Raw genomic sequence first — 22,582 nt, 5'->3', positions numbered from 1 at the left:
TACTGGCGTCACTGCTCTTCTGTTTCAGAAATGGTTCTGTCATAAGTAGGATTACCTCTCCCTCTATACAAGAAATTTTCATTATTTTTATTAATTTATATGAGCTGATGCAAGTATTTTTTCTAATGCATAGTATACTGATGTTTTACTATATCTCTATATATGAAAAATATACCAGAGAAAAGTACAGAGAAGGAAAACATAACAGTTTTAAAAATGTATCTCAAGGTACAAAAATAATTTCCAGCTATCACTAAGGAATTAGGCTGAGTTAGTTGTAAACAATTTTTCAAGTGGTAGACTTTTTTTTTTGCTTTTCTTCTTTTTGTGTTCAGAGTCTTACATATATTAAGTATAACATTTGGTCATGCTATCCAGTTTTTTGAAGAGCACAAAGTATGAGCAAAGAACAAAGTCATACTGGCGTTCAACTTATAGATACATTTTTCTCAGCTTTGTGATGTACAACAGAAAGATCAAAAAAAGACAGGTCAACAACCAAGAACTAGGGGAAGGAAAGGAATGCATGGGCCTTGTAGTAGTAAAACTGAGAAATTTGTTTCTCTGAGAAAAATCAATTCAAAAACAAGAACACATGAGATATCGCCAGAAAGATATTTTTAATAAACTATTACACTGTCTTAAAAAGGGCAAAGAAGAAGTCTTCTTCACCTCTTATGACCTCTCCTTCTGTATACTTTGACTGCTGTGTAGCCACAACACAGAAACAAAAAGCAAAAAACTACTGTAGAGACATTTTTTGTTGTTCTGTAGGCAGAATTTAAGCAAATTTAGGCCCTATGTACTCTCAATATTAAGACTCCTCCTGTCTTTACATAATTCCATGACTAATTAAGGAAAAGTGAAAAGCAGTAAGCATCCTCATCCTCCTTCTTTTTCTTTATTTTTTTTTCCCAGAAGACTGCTGTATTGGCACTGTATTTTCCAGTGCTTGAAGAACATCTCTTTGAGGACAGCAGAGCTTTACACAGCCCTTAATATCTTTCTGTGGAGGCCCTGTTTAACATGCTCCTAGGTGGATTTCACAAGAACCAGCTGAGCCTTAGCGGAAAAAGACTGATACCTTTTATGGACTTTACATAATGTGTCATTTGAAAGTTAATGGAGTAGCTTGAAAAAGGGGCAAAAGCACCTTGCATGCATCTGACGGGGGTTTGGTTTAACAAATAAGTGATCTCGTTTCCAATATCATTGCTTCTTGCTAATGCCAGATTTCTCAAATTAAAATACAATATTCTGAGCTGTAAGAAAGAGAATGAGCAATTTGGAACCAAGATTGTTCTATACCAGTATGACTAATCACAGGCTGCAACCCTTATGCAGCTTTTTCAAATGTCTTTCTGACACTAAGCAGAGTGTTTTGCATCCGATTGAGAATTCCGTAACCTTGGAATTTGCAGACACACTAATAAAAATGTACCTGATTATACAACGAGCAACAGTGGGAGTCCAGACTGACAAGAAGAGAATATCTAAACAGCAGAAACTCAATAAACTGGAAACTTGAGACAACAAATTTCTCCTGTAGATGCAGAGTGCTACACATTTTGCAACACTTACGTAAAATATCTCAAGTTCAATGGCACAATGAATGTATTTGATACAACTGTGAATTAACATCCTAAAAATTTTAGACCAAGACTACAATTTATTTCCTTTTCATTTTTTTAAAATATTTCTTTCTGAAGCAAATATCAGGCCTTCTATGAAGAAGCAAAGTGAGGAAAAGAGAGAGAAGGGTTTTACAATATATGAACAGAACTGACTATTGGATGTCAAACAGTTTTTAATAAGTTTCTTTGTATTTCTATATAGCAAAATAAGATGCTGTTTGTTGGGTTTTTTCCTAAAAAAGAGGAGAATGGGATTTTTTTTTTAGTTTGCTTGTTCTGTAATGGTCATTGATTGATCAACAGCATACGCTCCCATGATTTTGATATTTAGCGCACTGGTTTAGACTACACTTTTCTGTTTCATATCTCATCAAATCAGAAAGGAAGAACAGTAGATCAGCAAGCCAAAGTCATTAAAAATTCAGAGATAGTGAAAATGAGGAACTGAGCATTAATTAGCCATACATAATTTAAAGCACAGAAGTACTGGATCATGACACCATTTCACATATTTTCGACCCTTTGTGCAATTATGCTATCGTGGCTGGTGTAGTTTAATAAGTATACTAAACCATATCTGGTATAGTATAATAAGCTTGAAAGCTGCTGACCTTTCCCTTAGAGCATACCCTTCCCATCCTGCTTGCTTACACACCACATCCTTCATGCTTAAAAGTGAAAGTTCTTCTTTACTTTGAACACCAAGTTCAATATTGTGTTATTATGAAACAACTGCAGACAGCTAATAAACAAATACAGCTTTGTCCCTCCAAAAAATCTATCTCTAGCTATTTGAACTATATGAAAAAAACAGCATGTGCTCTTAAATTCACCAATTAGAATCCTTTAAATCATGTAATGAAAAATCTCACTTTTCTATAGAAAGGTCACCTCCAGCAGCAAGAGATGTTTGCCAGAAAGAACTTTGACCACAGTCCTCAAGATCTATTCCAGGAACAGCAAAACAAAGCTAGCAAGCTTAAGACATAACATATTTCAGACATTGCAGGTACTGGTCTTTGTCATTTTATGATGCATTTTATGCCCCTGCTGCCAAAACTATTTCATGTGAAACAAGTATAAATTCTCTTGTACTGGATAAATCATTGTGAGAAGAGTATGGATCTTTTTCCATAGCATATAAAGGAAAACAACAATATTAAGATGAATGCACTGTAGGTCAGTAGGAGTACTGACATCTTGTCAGGCTCAATTTAGATCCTGTGTTGACTAATAAATACCTCACTACAGTTATTCAGTAGTCTGAACACAAGAATTCTGGTTGCTGCTAGTGCTGTTCTTCCTCAAAAATACTTAAAACAGGAAAATATTTGTTGTCCATATGGCAAATAATCCAATTATTTATGAGTTCTAGAAAAGGTCACAGAAATAATTTCCCTCTGTCTTACTTTCCCAGTTTTTCTTTCCTCTCGAGCAAATAAGGGGGAATACTATTGCCAAAATTTCTGAAACAGGATAGCAGACTTACTTTTATGTGCACCTACAGGGACTTTATTGCAGGCAGCTGAAGTCAAAATCAGGAAGAAAAATAGTCACTTTAAACAATATTTCTTATTTGACACAATACTGCATATTAGAGCTGTTCCCTAATTAATAAGATAGACAAAAGAGGAGTATATGGTTCTATTTTTTTGTATTCTAGACCCGTGTGTTTTTCCCTACTTCTTTTGATATCAAAAGTATACTGCAGGTCATTTAGTCAAAATACAGCTGGAATTATTATATAATCATACAAGGCATGACAGTACCCAAAAAAAAAGAAACAGCCAAATTAAATTGTGTGAAGTGGAACTGGGATTCTGATACCATGTGATCCTTGTGTCTGCATTGGCTACAAACTCTTCAGAAGAGACAGGAAAGGAAGAAGAGGTGGAGGGGTGGCCCTTTATATTAAGCAGACTTTTGATGCCATAGAAATTGAAACTTAGGAAGATGGAGTTGAATGTCTATGGGTAAGAATTAAGGGGAAGGCTAACAAGTCTGACACCCTACTGGGAGTCTGTTATCGCCCACCCAACCACGAAGAAGAGGTAGATGACTTATTCTATAAGCAGCTAGGTAATGTTTCAGGATCATCAGCCCTTGTTCTTGTGGGTGACTTCAACCTACCAGACATCTGCTGGGAACCTAATACAGCAGAAAAGAGGCAGTCCAGGAAATTCTTAGAGTGTATGGAGGACAACTTTTTGTCACAGCTGGTGGGTGAGCCCAGCAGGGGAGGAACTATGTTAGATCTGCTGTTTGCAAATAGAGATGGGCTGGTGGGAGATGTGATGGTTGGAGGTCGCTTGGGGCAAAGTGATCATGAAATAATAGAGTTCTCAATATTTGGTGAAGTCAGGAGGAGCACCAGTAAGACTCTTGCATTGGACTTCTGGAGGGCAGACTTTGGCCTGTTTAGGAGACTTACTCAGAGCGTCCCTTGGGAAGCAGCCCTTAAAAACAAAGGAGTTCAGGAAAGGTGGGCATGCCTCAAAACAGATCTTGAGGGCACAGGAACAGACTGTCCCTGTGTGCCGAAAGATAAGTCAGCGGGGTAAACGTCCAGCCTGGCTGGGCAAGGAGGTTTTGGAGGAACTCAGGAATAAAAAGAGGATGTATCAGCTTTGGAAGGAGGGTCAGGTCTCTAAGGAAGTATTCAAGAGGGCTGCTAGAGCATGCAGGAAAAAAATTAGGGAGGCCAAAGCTCAGTTTGAACTTAGCATGGCAACTTCTGTAAAGGATAATAAAAATGTTTTCACAAATACATTAATGCTAGAAGGAAGGGTAAGACCAGCCTTTGTTCTTTATTGGACAAGGGAGGCAACTTAGTATCTGCAGATTAGGAGAAGGCAGAAGTGCTTAATGCCTACTTTGCCTCAGTTTTTAGTGGGAAGATGACTTGCCTTCAAGACACTTGCCCACCTGGGCTGGTTGATGGTGTCAGGGAGCAGAATGGTCCCCCCATTATCCAAGAGGAGGCAGTCAAAGAACTACTGAAATGCTTGGATGTTCATAAATCTATGGAACCAGATGGGATCCACCCCAGGGTAATGAGAGAGCTGGCAGATGAGCTTGCAAAGCCTCTCTCCATCATTTACCAACAGTCCTGGCTCACTGGTGAGGTTCCAGATGACTGGAAGCTGGCCAATATGACACCCATTCACAAAAATGGTGCAAAGGAGAATCCTGGTAATTATAGACCAGTCAGCCTGACCTCAGTACCTGGCAAAATAATGGAACAATTTATATTAAGGGCCATCACACAGAATTTACAGGATGGCCAGGGTATCAGACCCAGTCAGCATGGGTTTAGGAGGGGTAGGTCATGTTTAACCAACCTGGTCACCTTTTTTGACCAGGTAACCCACCTAGTGGATGCAGGGAAGGCTGTAGATGTTGTTTATTTGGATTTCAGCAAGGCCTTTGACACTGTCTCCCACAGCATACTCCTAGATAAGCTGGCAGCCCATGGCTTGGAAAGGAGCACTCTGTGCTGGGTTAGGAACTGGCTGGATGGCCGAGCCCAGAGAGTGGTGGTGAATGGTGCTGCATCCAGCTGGTGGCCAGTCACCAGTGGTGTCCCTCAGGGGGTCTGTGTTGGGGCCAGTTCTGTTTAATATTTTTATTGATGACATGGATGAGGGTTTAGAGTCTTTCATTAGTAAATTTGCAGATGACACTAAGCTGGGAGCATGTGTCTATCTGTTAGAGGGACGGAGGGCTTTGCAGATGGACTTGGAATGGTTGGATGGTTGGGCAGAATCTAATGGGATGAAGTTCAATAAGTCCAAGTGCCGAGTCCTGCACTTTGGCCACAATAACCCCCTGCAATATTATAGGCTGGGGATGGTGTGGCTGGACAGTGCTCAGGTAGAAAGGGACCTGGGGGCACTGGTCTGCAGCCGGCTGAACATGAGCCAGCAATGTGCCCTGGTGGCCAAGAAGGCCAATGGCATCCTGGCCTGTATCAGGAATAGTGTGGCCAGCAGGAGCAGGGAAGTCATTCTTCCCCTGTACTCAGCACTGGTGAGGCCACACCTTGAGTGCTGTGTCCAGTTCTGGGCCCCTCAGTTTAGGAGAGACGTTGAGATGCTTGAGCGCGTCCAAAGGAGAGCAACGAGGCTGGTGAGGGGCTTGGAACACAAGCTGTATGAAGAACAACAGAGGGAGCTGGGGTTGTTTGGCCTGGAGAAAAGGAGACTCAGAGGTAACCTTATCACTCTCTTCAGCTTCCTGAAGGGTGGCTGTGGTGAGCTGGGGGTCGGTCTCTTTCTCCGGGCAACAGCAGACAGAACAAGAGGACACAGTCTCAAGCTGCACCAAGGGAGATACAGGCTAGAATTAAGGAGGAAGCTTTTCACAGAAAGAGTGGTCAAATACTGGAATCATCTGTCCAGGGAGGTGGTGGAGTCACCATCCCTGGATGTGTTTAAAAAAAGACTGCATGTGGCACTTGGTGGCCATGATCTAGTTGAGGTCTTGGAACATGGGTTGGACTCTATGATCTTAAAGGTCTCTTCCAACCTAGAAATTCTGTGATTCTGTGCATTAGCTAGTAAAAACCTCTGCTATCAACTGTGGAGAATTAAAGGCACTTCTGCAGCAATATATTTTCTTTTTTGAGACCATGAACTTTGGAAATAACCTAAGATGCAGAGTTTCTTAAATGTGAACAGTGGTGAGATACGCTTAAAAATACACCTTATCCCAACTGAGATACTAATGAAGGCAAAACCTCAATATCTAATCATTTGAATATATTTTTGTGGCATCCAAATAAAGAAAAAATAAATCATACATTGGGTGCATTGTGGGAACTCATGAAGTTTACCTTTCCTTTCCAATTCTGCTGCATTGGATGATAGTGGGAGTGAGTACTTAGCTGCCAGCTAGGTTTAAACCATTATCTTCCATTACATGTATATATATATATATATATATATATATGTATATGTATATATGTATGTGGATGTGGGTGTATATTTCTATATACACACACAGATGTAAGAAAACTAATGCAATGTACTGTCACAAGAAATACTACTTCAAATAAAAACAGATTCTTCTTGAAAATTTAATAATAAATCAATACTCTCAAGTTTTTTTGCTTTGTTGGTTTTTTGTGTCTTTTTTTTTTTTTTTTTAGGTTTTAGTCAAGTTAATGAGCGGGTGAAACTATTACTAGACCAACTAGACTGAACTTCAGTATAATTTAAAGTACAGGTGTTCCATCATCACTGTCATTGCATATAAAGTAACAATTCTTGCTCCAAAGAATGAGGTCAAGAACACTTGCGCCATTTAGAAAATGAAAGATGTATTCCTATATTTTAAGCGTAGTCAAAATCACTGTCAAAACTGAACTAGCTATTGCAGGTTAAGGCTCACCTGTCCATGAGCAAAACCAGAGTAGTGTAGACTCATCTTTGCTTTGTGTGTTTTGCAAATATTAAAGCATTCATTGTCTATACTATTACTAATAAATCAACCCCCAAGTTAACAGCTATTTAGATACTCACATTGATTTATTTCATCTGAACAACATATGAACTCACCATATTTTTCTAGGAGTGTCACTATATGAGAGTAATTCAGTGTTATAACTCAAATCCAAGCAATACCTGTTATTTAATATGAGCCAAAAGACATGGTTCTACAGCATTAATCAGTTTGAATTATTTCAAATCCACTGTGGTATAAAACAATAAATGAGAAATAGCCTGGTAATCATTATTTGGGGAATGACATTCCAAAGATATGTCAGACAAAATGTTCAAAGTCATCAGATGCATGAAGTAATTTCAGTATTTCTCTGTAAAATGTCTTATGTTTAGAAGACTTGTGTTATTTAAAGATGAAACAATATGCAGAATCTAAAGTTATTCTAAAATTCCTCCATTTAACTACAGTAATAGTCCATTTTGTAAAAGAATACAATGTTCTTGGGTAATGACTGGGTAGGTAGAATTACTGAATGCTTGATATTGTTTTTGGAATTCAGCTGTGCTGATTTGACAATACCTAAAGTCCTCTGGCCTATCCTGCAGGCAAAACAAGGGCCCCTTCAGTCAACACTAGGTATCTTCCCTTTTCAATCCCCAGTTAAAAAAAAAAGCCCTTGCTTTTCCTCATACAAAACCTGTTTTTCAAAATTTGGCTTGGCAAAAGCTACAAATACATCCGTGGAATTTCCATGCATACAGTAAGTCAATACTAAAAGTACATGAGCGTCAGCCTTTCCTACACACCAACATTTTGCCTATTCAAATGTTTCCTTATTTCCCAAGCTTTGGGAGATGGATCTCATCCATCTCCTGTTCTGGAAAGTTCTTTATCAGTTAAATAGAGAACAAGTCCAATTATCTCTCCACACGTTGACTCTTCCATTTCAACTTTGATTCCTAAACGCATTTATTTACTATTCTCCTTGTTTTATTGCTCTTGTATGTTTAATTAAACCAAAAATAAATATGTTATATACTTCATAAAAAGGGTTTTTTTGGTCCAAAAATTTACAAATTTTAATCTATATCCCTTCAAAAAAGTTAACAAAAATAAAAGATAAAATTGTGAACTAGGAGGTAGATTTTAAACAATATGCTCATCATGAGTTCTACAAAACTTGTGTTACACATTTTTGTTAGTTATTTTTGACATAAATTTTATATTTCCTTATTGTAAAAACATGAGGAAAGCTCTTACTATTACTTCTTTGTAGTTCACTGCATTATGTTTATTTTTAGCTTGCTTTTCCTTTTACTTTTCATGAAGTTACTATATAAATTACCACAATTTCATGTTTTATGTTGCTTTTCAGGTGTATTCTACAGAAATTATACTCACATATTTTTCTGTAAATGCAGTATCAAGATAGATGATGCTGAGGATAATGCATGTTCAATAGTCAAATTCTAAAATGTTTTATTGATTACATAAACTTAACTGTCTGAAGTAGCTCACAGAACTACTCCAGTAAGCAAAGGCATGACATTAACTATGCAGTAATTAGACTGTTATAACAATATATTGTAGTTCTTAAATTATTTTCTTACAGTAAACCTAATGATGCAGTGAGATTTGATTGGATTGACATATAGATAAATGCAAAAGTTTTCTAAAGTTATACTTAATAATATATCTACAAACACAGACAAATTGCTCTGTGGAATATCTGCCAAGTCAAAAGGAGTCATGATTTGAAATAGAGACTTAAACATTTATTATCATGCTACTCAATTACTGTGCCTTACTGAAGAGAAATGCATCAACATATTTCTCTAATAAACAGAATGAGCCTTCCACTTAACCTGATAGCAATTATTTTTTAAATTTATTTTCTTCTGTCACAAGATACCAATTCCAGGAAATTAATAGACCATCTACTTCTAGCTGGCTTATATAACTGTTAGGAACTGGCACTGCTTCAGCAAACAGGCAGCACTGCACTGATTGACTTTGACAGGTGTTGCTTGTGGATGAAATGGGAAAATTAACTAAAGGATTCAATGAGGAACTTGTTATATTAGGCAGTGTGACTGTTCTTGTACTTTCCTCTTAGATTTTTTAATTACAGAAATGCATCATATCTACTGGCAAACTGCCAACTCTTTTTTTTTCATTAAGCAAGAAATATCTACTTCCTTACCTGTCTGAGTTTTGTCACAAATTTGCTTTCTGCTACATGTTTGTGTTTTAAAGACATCATAAAGGTGGTTCTTTATAACTGTTTTCAAGCTCTTGTTAAATGTTTTCATGGTGACAAAGATATAAAGCTGGAATTATGTTTGCGTTTCTTTTATGTAGTACTTTCTATAGAATAAAATGTTTAGCATATTTAATTTTTGTAAAGTGCCAGACTGGGATAGCAAATAGACAGCCTTCAGACTGGATATATGCTTTTCAGTAATAGAAGTAGATAAATAGATTAAGGTTTTTCATGGGAACCTGTCTCATTGGTCCATGAAGTCATCCTCTAGAAGCTTTGAAAACTTTTGAAAAAAGTATTGAAGAATCTAATTCTGTAATTCTATGGCATTGTTTGTAACTTGATGCCACCAAGGAACTTAAACATCTTTGACTAAGCTAATCATCAAGAACCCATCTAACAGCATATAAATCATGTTGGCATTACAATTATAAATTTTATAAATAAATCACTTTGTGGAGCATGTGCTTTCTATTCACTGCCTAGTCACATGATACAGTGCTATTATATGTAAGGTATCAGTGCAGTTATATAGACAAGGAAGTGATGCATTATTGACAAAAATATTTTCATATTCACATTTAAGTCTTGCATTTAGTGGCATTAACTTGCCTGTATCTGTCTCAGATATAGTAATTTGAGCACTTTGTGAAGTCAAAACTTCCCAAAAACTTTGTGTGTAGGAAAAACATGTTTTGCTACTTTTTTAATAACTGAAAGAAAACAAAAAAAAGTTAAAATGTACTTACATTCAACTGTCTTGGAGATGCAGCAAAGTCAGGACAAGCTATGTACTTGGAAATAATACATTTTACTAAAATAATTTGATATTGTTGGAGTTTTTTCCTGCCATGCTTTCTTCAGATCTGAAATAAAATCTGCAAACTTTAAAGTTCAATAGATGTAAAGGTCAAGAGTGTGGGAGTTAAGTTAAAGATGGAGCAAATAAATGTCTGCTAGTAGTTTGTGGAACCAAATGTGCAGAAAGGGGAGCGACAAGAAATGTGATTATCTTACAGGCAACAGACAGAAAAACATAATTCAGAATGCTTGGAATGAAATGGATTGTGTGGGGGAAAAGGTGGGGAACATTAATATGCAGTAAAAGCAAATATGAAATGAATGTTCTGTCTTAGATCATTACCATGCTATAAAAATAATGTCTGCTGCACACATAGATCAAACACTTGCAAAATAAGCAACAAAGAATTTACCATTTTAACATTATCTTACTGTGCTGTTTCTAGCAGCTGAAAACTGCTACACTTTTAGGTGTAATGAAATTTTGTTAAGCCTAATAGCAGTAAAATAAGAACTCAGCAAATGGGGTGATCACACAAACACAAAAGCACAAGTCTCTCTATTCACTGCAATGTACTTCATATGCTATGTAGGCAAGGATGTAGTCCCACAGTACTTCTCTTCTAAACCTGAGATTATTTACTGCTGCAATTCAGCAAGACCTTTCTTCTTTTTTCTTGTGTTTAGTTTAGTAAGGGCCCCGCACTTCAAGACAAACTGAAGTGCTGGAGTGAGTCCAGAGAAGGGAAACCTAGCAGGTGAAAGATCTAGGTCTGGAGCACAAGTCCTGTGAGCAGCAGCTGAGGAATCTGTTGTAGCGTAGCCTGGAGAAAAGTAATCTCAGAGGAGTGGCTACAGCTACCAAAGGAAGTTGTAGCAAGGTGGGGGGTAATCTCGTTTCCCAGGTGAGAGGTGACTTTTCTCCCAATGGCACGATGAGAGAAAATGTCTTTAAGTTGTGTCAGAGGAGGTTTACCTTGGATATTAGGGAAAAATTCATCATTGTTAGGGCTGTCAGGCATTTTAACAAGCTGTCCGGGAAAGTAGCTGAGTCATCATCCCTGGAGGTATTTAAAAGACATGTGAATGTGGTACTGAGGGACAAGTTTTATTGTGAGCTTGACAGTGTTATCTTTATAATAGTATTTGATTAAAAGTCTTTTCCAGCCTAAATGATTCTATGATTCTACTTCAGCACTGAAGTAGTCTTGGAAAGAGGGTGGCTATTAGGTTGCTTTCACACGTAGTTTAGGTTCAGATAAGTACTCCAAGAAGAAAATCATGTCTCAGCACTATCTGTTTTCACTGTCATGAGTTATGAGCTCTAAATATACTGCATGTTTTAATGTAGTCCATAAAAAAACACAGTTTGGAAACAAGGACCTTGAAAATATTTACTATCTTTCTTTTGTAATTCCTACATTTTGGTATGTGTTTATATTAAAAGACCTATATGTATTAGAAAACCACACCTCATCAAAAACTAATAAATTAAGTACGGTATCTGCTTAGTATTAAATTGAGAACTCACTGCATTGTGTATCCAACAGGCATTATTCATCATCTTTCTGCATCTGTATCAGAAATCCTCTAAAAAATTCCTTATTTGCAAATGTCAGCAGATATATTTTCTATGATTTTAAAAGCATAATTTGGACTTTTCCTTCTAGTAACAGAGATTAAAACAAGTATAGAGAAAATCAGTTTTGTGTCAGACCAGGCTGCTCACAATCACATTATGAAGCAAAAGGAATTTTCCTGAATAAAAAATAGGACATTTGACAGAACTATTTCCAAATGTAAGTATATCTAATGGAAGAAATAGATTACTAAGATCTTGAAATAGAAATGTGAAAAGATATGAAATTTTGTGATTAGATCTCTAGCTGAATGACATGGGTAAAAACACAGACACAGGTGACTGTTAATAAAAAAAATCTATAATGAGATAGCAAGAGCTACCAGGTCAGTAATTACAGCTATTAGAACAAAATTGTTTGAACCATCCACAGCAGAAACTCTTTGATGGACTGTTGGATATCCTGGAAGGTAACATGTGACACTATGAAACTATGCTGAGGATCTCTAATATAAAAAATCAGCAAATTTCTCATGCGTTATTTGACAATATTAGTCTCTCAAAGACATCTATCATCAGAGAATTAATGAGCTAGAAGAATAATACTAGAAACTAAAGATACTAGAACCATGAAGAGATCTTTGTTTTCTGAATATTAGCAAGTAGACTGATGGAAAAAAGGCAATCCAACAGGTTGAAGTAGTTTGTACAGAGATCTCTACAACTAGGGATACTGTTTAGCACTTCATGATATTCAGCATCTTTGCTTTAGACTACATTATTTAGTTTCAACATGTTCCCATTGTGCCCATGTTCCAGAGCTATTCAGGCATCACTCACTGGTTTAGACTATTACTGCTGCATTTTAAGATGGGAATTATTTAGTAAGTATTTAAATTTCATCAGAAAAGAATATATTTCACAAGCACCAATATCACTTTGTGAGCAATTTACAGTGAGGGATACAATAATAGAAACCAGTGTACTACTGCAAGCTAAAATAGGAAAACCAGCTTATACAGTGTAAGAACTTCATTTTTATTTCACAATTAAGAGGAAAATTTAGCTGAAGGAGAAGATTAGAATAAACCCAATGCATATATTCTGTTATTTAAAAGTCCTTATTTCAGATGCTGATAAAATATGCAGATGAAGTGAAGTCAGCTTCCTGGACATAGACATATGTAGTGTCACTGAAAATTGTAGGTGATGGTCTCTAACTCCCAGCCTAAGATTCAACGCTGTAGTTCCTTTGCAGATAAAGACAAGAGAGCTGCCATGCAAGGGGATGCAACAGGGAGTAAGAATAGGCAAATTAACCTGAAAGCCGTGTTGATGACAATAGTATGTTGTTTGGTAGTCCTGAATGGAAGCTTGAGTTCTCCATTTAGGTTTTACAGGGCACACTCATGTCAGAAAACAGATAGCTTTAAAGAAAAATAAAAACAGAAAGTCACTTGACATACTGCTCCTGTATTTTATACCACAAGAGAGCACTTCTTGGAAGTTGTGATAAATTATAATTAAGCTGCAGGCATGAAGTCAGTGGTGTATTACAAGAATAAATAAATAGAGCATATGAAAGTAGGAAAAGAAAGTCATCCCTGTTCTTACAAACCATCCTCAAAATACTCTTTTTTGGAGACCCATATGAGTATAAATCCCCCCTGCCTACCCTTTATTGCTCACATGTGGTTTTTTTCCCTGTATCATTTTTCCATGTCTTCATCACACAGGCTCTAACTCCCTATCCAAACCTAATACTACCTACTCTCTCTCTGCAACTTCCAGGACATGACTTTTTCTATTTTCACATGAAAATGGATGATTGTCTTGACCCTCAGTATCTGATTTGTCTCTCAGTGTCTCAGGAAAGCAAAGACTCTTGTGCCCAGCCAGTCTGTCAGCATCCCAATAGGGGAACCCTTCCCTGAACAGTTTCTCTGAATCAGAGGGCAGTTGGACTGACTTGTTCAGGGACACACTGACAGCATAAGGGAGACCCCTCAGTGGTTCTTCCTACTTTATGACACATTAGTGGATCTTCCCACTTTTTTCTAGAATGTTACCTGCTCACAGCAGCTGCCAGTGCCTGTGAAGGGCTCACACCAACAACTTACACTCTTTATTAATGGGTAATAGTGACAGGTTAAGATTTGAGGATTGCCACAGACAGTACCCAACTGCAAAAACTAATTCAAAGCAATATACAGAGAGGGTCCAATCCCTAGTGAAAGTACTCAGCATGCACAGAGGATGATTCTTACCCAATATGGTTCTTTCCCTGAAGGAAACCGTGAATTTCGGGCTGTAGATCCCCCCGGCTAGCTTGGGATTTACGCCCGCACGGATCCTACATGGACGAAGTAAAGGACGAGAAGCGCTCTTTCTCCACGTGGTTCTGATGTCCTGTTTATTAGCTGGAAGGGGACATCTGCATCGTAGGGTTTCCAGGTGAAGAAGAGAGAGCGAACGCCCAACTCAAGGGACATTTATACCTGCGGAATGGGAGGCGGGGACGGAAGGCCACACCAGTGGGGAGGGGCGAAGGGAGGGGCTTCAAGGGACAAGACCACAGGTACAAGACCTCAGGTGTATCTGAGGGATACACCATCTGAGGAAAGGGGGGAAACATTTGTATAACACAACACCCAGTGCAGTATCCAAATAACAATCTAGTGCATCACAACACCTCACCCTTTTCTGTTAAAAAAGAAAAAAAAAAAAAAACTAACAAAACTCCAGTAGGAAAATGCATCGGATTAATTCTACTGTAGATTATGAATTTGCCCACCAATCATGATTGGCGGGTTTGTCCATTTGCTTTAGTTCCATAAATTCTGTGCGGTTGAGTTCTATGGTAGAGGAGACTAAACCATTGATGGCCTTCAAAAGTATGCGATGTAGAATTCCAAATGCTAACATGACCAGAAAAAGAACAACAAAAATCAACAGAATTGACCTAATTATAGAAGTCCACCACCCCGAGAGTCCCCAGTCTTTGAACAGTCCGTTGAACTAGTCCTCTGATTCCTGCTTAACTTGTCTGATCAGGCTCTTCACTTCTCGGAGGGCCGCGTGAACGTTGGGTGCTTTCGATCCTAGGTTCATGCAGCAAAGTCCTTCTAATTCCTGGCACTCATGTCCATGTAGGAGCAGGAGGAAATCTATGGCTGCACGATTTTGGAGTGTGGCCTGCCTGGTAATCTCCTCATCCTCTAGGAGGGAGCTGATGGCCGTGGATGTCAAGTTTGCCTGTTTGACTACCCAGCACTCTAGGTGGCCCAATTCGCCTAGAGCTTTGGCTGCTGCAACCCATGGAAGGAACAGGGACACAGCAACCCTTTTTGATTTGGCCCAATGGAAAATTTCTGCATCACAATTTGGGTCTAAATTGTTAACACTTCTTTTTTGAATTTTGCTGACTGAACTGTTCTTTTGGGTCCATTCGCTAATCATGGTTTGGTTGGGTGCCAACAGGGACAACCGCCCGATGGTACATGGCCCTCCTAAAAGCCGAGAAGGGATTCCTGCCCAAGCCCGATCCCCACAAATTAAAAACAGACCTCTAGGGAGGCCTTTGGGATGTGAGTGATGTGGATTATCTGCTGCAATACGGCTTAAAACCTTGCACCACCTTTTGGCAGTGAATTCCCCTCGATATTGTCGGATATTGTGAAAAGGTTCAGTGTTAGAAGGTGGGATAGTGAAAAAGTGTACGCAGTATGGAGCAGGGGAGGAGCCCAACAGCTCTAACTCTTGGGGCTCCTGAGCGGCTCTGGGTAGCTTTGGTAACCACTCTTCTATGGGGTTCCTAACTATAATGGCCCGCTGCTGGCGGGTATGGTGTGCTTGTGTGTGGTGTGATGTGGTTGTGTGGTTGGGACTTGGGTTAGGCATAGGTGTATCTAATTTATCTGTAAACTCTTCAGCTTGCAGTGGAATCCCTACCAGGCAGGTAGACATAGGGTCCTTTGCTGCTGCTGTGGACAGGCATAGATTTTCTTGTTGGAGCGTCTGTGCCAGGGTCACCCAGATGTTCTGCCGTGGCTGAGGGACGATCCATGTAGCTGTTAGGCTGCTCAGTGTCAGCAGGATGACAACTTGGACAGGGCTCATCGCGAGGATAAGTGGGAGGTGGATCCTCTTCTCTATAAGGGAAAAAGAAATATACTTATTTTTCAAGAGCGTACTTAAGTTCATGTGTCTACCGGAATGCAGCCAGTTCTTTTAGGAAGTTTCTTTCTCTTTCCGGCGGCGTCTTCTCTTGGAGGCGACAGCTGCTTGTTTCTCCTCGGTGTCTGCTGGAGCTGGATTTTTGGGAATGAAAGGTTTTACCCACTTTTGGGGTATGCATCGGGGGCCTGAGGGGGTGGACACGCATGCGTAACCACGCCCCCAGGTGACGAGCTCATAAGGACCCTTGACTTCCCAGGTTTCTGGGTCCTTAATGAGAACTGGTGGACGCTGTGACAACTTGAATCCACGCGTGTGAATTACCAGCTTATTCGTGTCGTCTCTGACCGAAGTGGGAGTCGAAAACACGTTGGGCACCACCTGAAGGAAACCGTGGGTTTCGGGCTGTAAATCCCCCCGGCTAGCTTGGGATTTAAGCCCACACGGATCCTACATGGACGAAGTAAAGGACGAGAAGCGCTCTTTCTCCACGTGGTTCTGATGTCCTGTTTATTAGCTGGAAGGGGACATCTGCATCGTAGGGTTTCCAGGTGAAGAAGAGAGAGCGAACGCCCAACTCAAGGGACATTTATACCTGCGGAATGGGAGGCGGGGACGGAAGGCCACACCAGTGGGGAGGGGCGAAGGGAGGGGCTTCAAGGGACAAGACCACAGGTACAAGACCTCAGGTGTATCTGAGGGATACACCATCTGAGGAAAGGGGGGAAACATTTGTATAACACAACACCCAGTGCAGTATCCAAATAACAATCTAGTGCATCACAACATTTCCCTATGGGAAAGAAGAGAGGATGTTGACAAATTCCAGTGGTTATGATTAAGTCCTCCCTAACTTTTCCCCTATTCTCAACTTAACATGTACTATTTCTTTATGTTCAGGTGGAGTTTGAGTTACTCAAGTCATACATACCTTTGTTACTGATTGGTCAATAAAATATAGAGCACATGCCCAGTGAGCTGTGGTCGTAACCTTGAAGTAAAGGTGGGTAACTTTGGGATGGAGGTGTGCATTAATGTTACAATTAAGCTATAATGAACTTGTATTAGGACGTGAATACAACCTCTCCTTTTCCTCTAATTTTAGCCCCAGCCATCTTTGCTCATCTATGCAATGAAGCTGGGTATAAAAGTTTTTCTACTTATGGGTTAACTTTCTTGAACATCATAGTGACTAATGCTCAGGGAGAAGCTGGCATCCATTTTTATTAGTGAAACTGATGAAGTCATAACTGGAAATTCAGCTGAATTATGGAACCTAGCCATATTTACAATATGTGATGGAAGTGCGGGAGAAGGACAATGCAAGTAATTCCTCTAAAATTTTCAGGAAAAAAAAAATCTCAAATTTAGGTTGTGAAAAAGGCTTTCTTTAAGGAGAACAAAAATACTGTGTATAGGAACTGTAATTTAAAAAGTTGAAATCTAACTTTCACATAAATCTTTTCACTGCAATGGTTAGTTAGATGATTAGAATAATAAAACTGAATAGCACTTGTGTTTTCACTTGTCTACAGCACTTTAAAATATATTTTATGTCTTTTTTCAGTATATTTTCTTTTTTGTGTCTATTTTGAAATATTTTAGTACATTTGTATGCCAAGAAGGGACATTTCATTCAGTTTTCCATTAAATCTAGTCTTCTAAGATTATATGCTACTAAGAATAAATATATAAGAGAATAGTAAGGAGAAGGCATTATAAAACACAGTTCTAAATCAGGAGTGTCAGAAGAAGACTGATATTCTACATTTTCTGTATACTCTCAGAATTATAATAATTGTAATTGTTGAAAAAGTAACCTTTACTTAAAATATATCATTTTTCCAGAAACAATTTATCATTGTTAGGTGATATTATTTGCTCCATGTATTATTTTTGAACATACTTCTGGCTCCAGGCTGTACTTCTGACAAAAAACATTAATGGCATGCTATCACCATTTTCATCAGAAACCTCTTAAGTACATCTATACTCCTATTAAATTATCAATTTACCAAATTTTTTCCAGCTTGGAACAGTTCCATTTGTAATCAACTAACTTTATTAACTCAACATTGTATGCACATCAGCACTTCTAGGCTTTGTCTTATTTTCAATTCCCACGTGAAAGGCAGCTGATAGAATTAGTGCAGCCTGCTTCTCAGTTTTAAATCTAGAAGGATGTTTTGTTTTATAGATGAAGCTTCCATTTTATATTTATATTTAATAATATTTTCCCATAATATTTTTGATTTCCTGTTGATTTTCATTAAATATGACATTATGATATGTTTAGCTTTGTTAAAGTGTTTTAAAGTGAGTTTATGAAGAACTGATTACAAACTTGCTTGTCTTCACAGAATTTTCACATGAAAATAAAGCTCTCCCAGGTTTAAGAGGCCATTTCTTAGATCTCATTAAAGTAATCTTAAATGACACTATTTCTTGCAAAGAAGTTATGATATCTCATGGATAGTTTATTGACCATGTGAAATCCTTTTCAATATTAGTCCAGGAATTTTGCATACATATACATGTGTATATATAAATATATATGTATGTATGTGTATATATATATGTGTATGTTTGTGCATGTATACATATATATATATATATACACATCTGTGTGTGTGTGTGACTGTTGCCTACTAGTCAAACTAATAATCATATTGAAAAGTCAAAACATATTCAGCTTCCACTTATATAAATACATTCAAATTTGGTTTCCAACATACCAAATGTTAGTGGAAGCATGTGTGAGGGAAAAAGGTGGAAGAGAATATCTGAGAAAAATTAGACTTATTTAAAGTCATCCATTTGAAGAAGGAATGAACATGTATCTTGGTTCACTAGTATCTCCCCATTAATAAAAACTATTCTATCCCTTGTAGAGACCTTTGGATAGATCTTTGCCAAAAAACCTAGTGTGACACTTAGTGCTTCAACATGTGAGATATTGGTACAGAAGCAGATCACAAAAAAAAAAAAAAGTTCTTAGGCACCTTATTATTTTTTTTTACATACAAAATTATTATTATTTTTTTACATACAAAAAATTCCTCTGAAAACTTCTCATTAGAATTAAACTTGCTGTTGTAAATGTTCCAAAGAGAGGAAGTAAGAAGACCACACAGTTAGTCTGTAACTCTGTCAACCTTCAGAATTTGTTCTCAATTTTTTAAACCACAGACTCTGCTAAAATGTGTTGAAAAACCCACATCATTTTTGTGCAAAAAATATATAATCTCAAAATGGAGGAGTTACTTTTTTAAAAGACATTCTTGATGACAATTTAGCCACATTCTTGTCTTACTTTCTATTCATAATCGTTCTTATTTTCATTCATATTACCATCTATAAAAAGCAGCTACAGGCTTATTTCAAAAGCTTAGATGAACGTAGTAAAATGTACTTCTCCTTTCTTTCGAGTTTAAAAAGGATTTTCTTTGCAAAACAGTAATGATTTCTACTTGTCTCAAACTCTTTGCCACAATGATTACCAGATAAAATTTACTGAAGCGACAATTAAAATTATTTCCTCTCTGTCCATTCACTAACACTCCTTACTACTATTTTTTCCATTAGGGTGAATGTGCAAAGCTCAAGCTTCCAATGCAAACAAAAAGAGGCCTGTCCCATCCATTTAACACTGTTTTAAAATAGCATAGTTTTGATGGTTCACCATTTGTTACATGCTCTGCGATTTAGGATGTTAGCAAAACAATTGGACTTATCTAAAGCATAAACAGAAGAAGAATTCAACTAAGCCACATTGCTTGAACAAACTTCTTCTCATAAACATTTCTTTTCTTGTCCAGTCTACCAGTTCTTAAGAACAGGGCTGTCTTCATAGACAGGAAAGAGGACATTAGTCTTCTGAAAAGAAAAATTAGTTGATGTCCAGTTGGCTGCTGAGGTGCTCCCTTTGACTTTTATTCAGCAACTCTTTGGTTTTTTTTTTTTTCCTTTATATACAATGATCAATGCCAGATTCTGAAATATCTTTCAATCAATTGTCCAAAATGAACAGAACTTCCATTCTGTTTAATGTTTCTACACTATGATACAAGCCAATTAAGAATAAGCAATTATATCATGTAATGTGTCCAGACAAGCTATGAAATTTATACACCTTCTTTAAATTTTTCTCTCTCTGCTGTTAACAATGTCAGGTTAATGTCCACTGTGCTTAGGTTAGGCAGTCATAGTGAAAATTCTGTCAAAGCTATGGCCTATAGTGTTTTAACTAAAAGGGTGGAACACCTGAATTTCTTTAATTATATAATTATCATAAGATTATTATCTGGAAAGATATTACAGTTAAGAATTAAGATGAAAGTCCAGGATTGCTCTTGGGTACAATCAGAGGTGTATAGTTAACTCAAAGACAAAACACTACAGAAAATTCTGGCTTAATATTTCAGCAAAGCTACTGAACAGCAAAACTTTTGTTAATAAAGATAATTCTTCTGAAATCTAAAATTAAGTAATGGCTCAAGAATTTTTAAGTGGCTACCATAGGAAGCATTTAGCCAGTGTTTGTTAAGACAGCTGTAGTTTTCCTGTAAGAAAGAACATAAAATCATTAATATATAAAAGAAACAGATTGAGACTCAGCAGAACAGTCATCAGAAAAAGTTAGAAAATTGGAAAAATGCTGTTAGAGGTTATGGTAATAGCTAAAAATACTATTAGGTATTACTTAATGTATAATTATTTACATGGCAAAATCTAGATATGCACAAACATGTTTGAGTCCCCTGACAGTATATCATATATATAAGTAGTGATTAAAGTGATTGAGTGCATGTTGAAACTGTCATTTCAAAGGATACAAATATTAACTTCCACAAGTCCTGAGCAATGCACAGTTGGTAAAGTATGGGGCTAGAAAATAACTTGAATAATTTGAAAGAAAATGTGAAAGTAGTGAACAAACAGACACAGGAAGTGCTACCTTTCAAGATGGATTTTGGAGAGGTACCGTATTCCAGTGAATCACAATTTTTACCAGATGGACCTCAGAGGCCTAAGATCTCTTTAAACAAGATACTTATTAAGTGGAAGAAAAGGACAAGTCATAAGTAAAAATGAAGAAGTATTTAAAAGTTAAGTACATGAATATTTAACTGCTGACCATTTTACAAATAACAGTTGACCAGATCAGCAAAAGGTCCTTGCAGATGGAGAGGACTGGAAAAGGAAGCAATGTCTTTTCATTACACCAATTTTCATTTTAATAGATTTTAATAAATTATGTAGAAACGTGCCATGGTTTAGGAATCATACTGCCAATTTAGTGTTCCCACTGAGACTCTCCAAACCACACTGCTGTTCACTCAGTCACTCAACTTCCCTGTCTTCTCTGTTGTGGTGCATTGATGACACATCTGGGGTCACCATTTGATGCGGTGGTTTTCAGGGCAGTTAGGATTTGGTGAAGGGAAGGAGAGATCTTGACTCCATTTCAGAAGGCTGGTTTATTTTATTATGATATATATTACATTAAAAAAGACCACACTATAACTATACTACAGAGAACAGAGAGAAAGATTCATCAGAAGGCGAGACAGGAATAGAAAGGAATGAATAATAAAGTTCTGTGACTCCCAGAGAGTCTGAGAGCTGCTGTCCCATTGATTGGTCAGCAAGTGGAAACATCCCATATTGACCAATCAAGAAAGCACCTGCTGCATTCCACAGTAGCAGATAACAAATTGTTTACACTTGAAGCTGAGGCCCTTCAGCTTCTCAGGAGAAGAAAATCCTAGCAAAGGGATTTTCATAAAATATCATAACTACAGTGCATTGTTTGGTTCTGTGTATTGCTTATGTTCTCGGTGGTATGTTCTGTGTTCCCCCCTGTTGTTTTGGTTCTGTCCCGGTTCTCCCTTCCTGCCCAGAGACATGCCGATCTCCCTGTCTCCTCACCTGTTATAATTTACTTTTGCTGAGTCACTCTCTTGATTCCTCCTCAGCTCCCTGTCTGTCACTCGGCAGCCTCCCCTTTTCTTCTGGAACCTTCTGTCTTTGCTGTCAAGTGATTGGTTCAGGGGCCAGGATCCCTCCTCCCAGTTAAATACATTGGTCTGTCCCTACTTCAGTCACTCCTCTTTCCACACCCCCCTGCTTTCCTATTGGCTTCTGTGTTAGCTCTGCCCCAGTTCTCCTCCCCCTTTATAAACCCCTGCATTCCTTGTTTCCCTGCTTCGCCCGGTTGGCTCCCCTGGAGTTAATAAAACCTGGACTGTGCCCCAGACAGAGTAGTTCTCTTCATTCCAGCTAGGCGCCCTCTGGATACAGCAGTGTTTCTGGAGAGTACCCCCCCGGTGCAGGCTGCAGAAGGACACAGCGCAGAACTCTGTGATAAGCTGGAGAGGATAATTGAAGCATGAAAGGTAATGACCATGGATTGAGATAAGAGCAATTTACTGGATAAAGCAATGAGGTAAGAAAAATAACAGTGACAGCAACAATACTAAAGACATAAGGTCCAAGAAAAGAAACTCAATTGGTCATTGTGGAAACTGCACCAACAGACAGTACTGGATGGCTCCCTCTGCCGTAATTCCCCCACAGCTCCCTCTGGCTCCAAACTGATGTTATACAAATACACCCTCTAAACCAGTGTCACTCCACTGCTCCACCCACCCTGCTTGCTTGACCAGTATGAAGCACTTCTTC

The sequence above is a fragment of the Motacilla alba genome, chromosome Z, assembly GCF_015832195.1.
Source record: "Motacilla alba alba isolate MOTALB_02 chromosome Z, Motacilla_alba_V1.0_pri, whole genome shotgun sequence".
NCBI lineage: Eukaryota > Metazoa > Chordata > Aves > Passeriformes > Motacillidae > Motacilla > Motacilla alba.
This window is presented reverse-complemented; position numbering follows the sequence as displayed.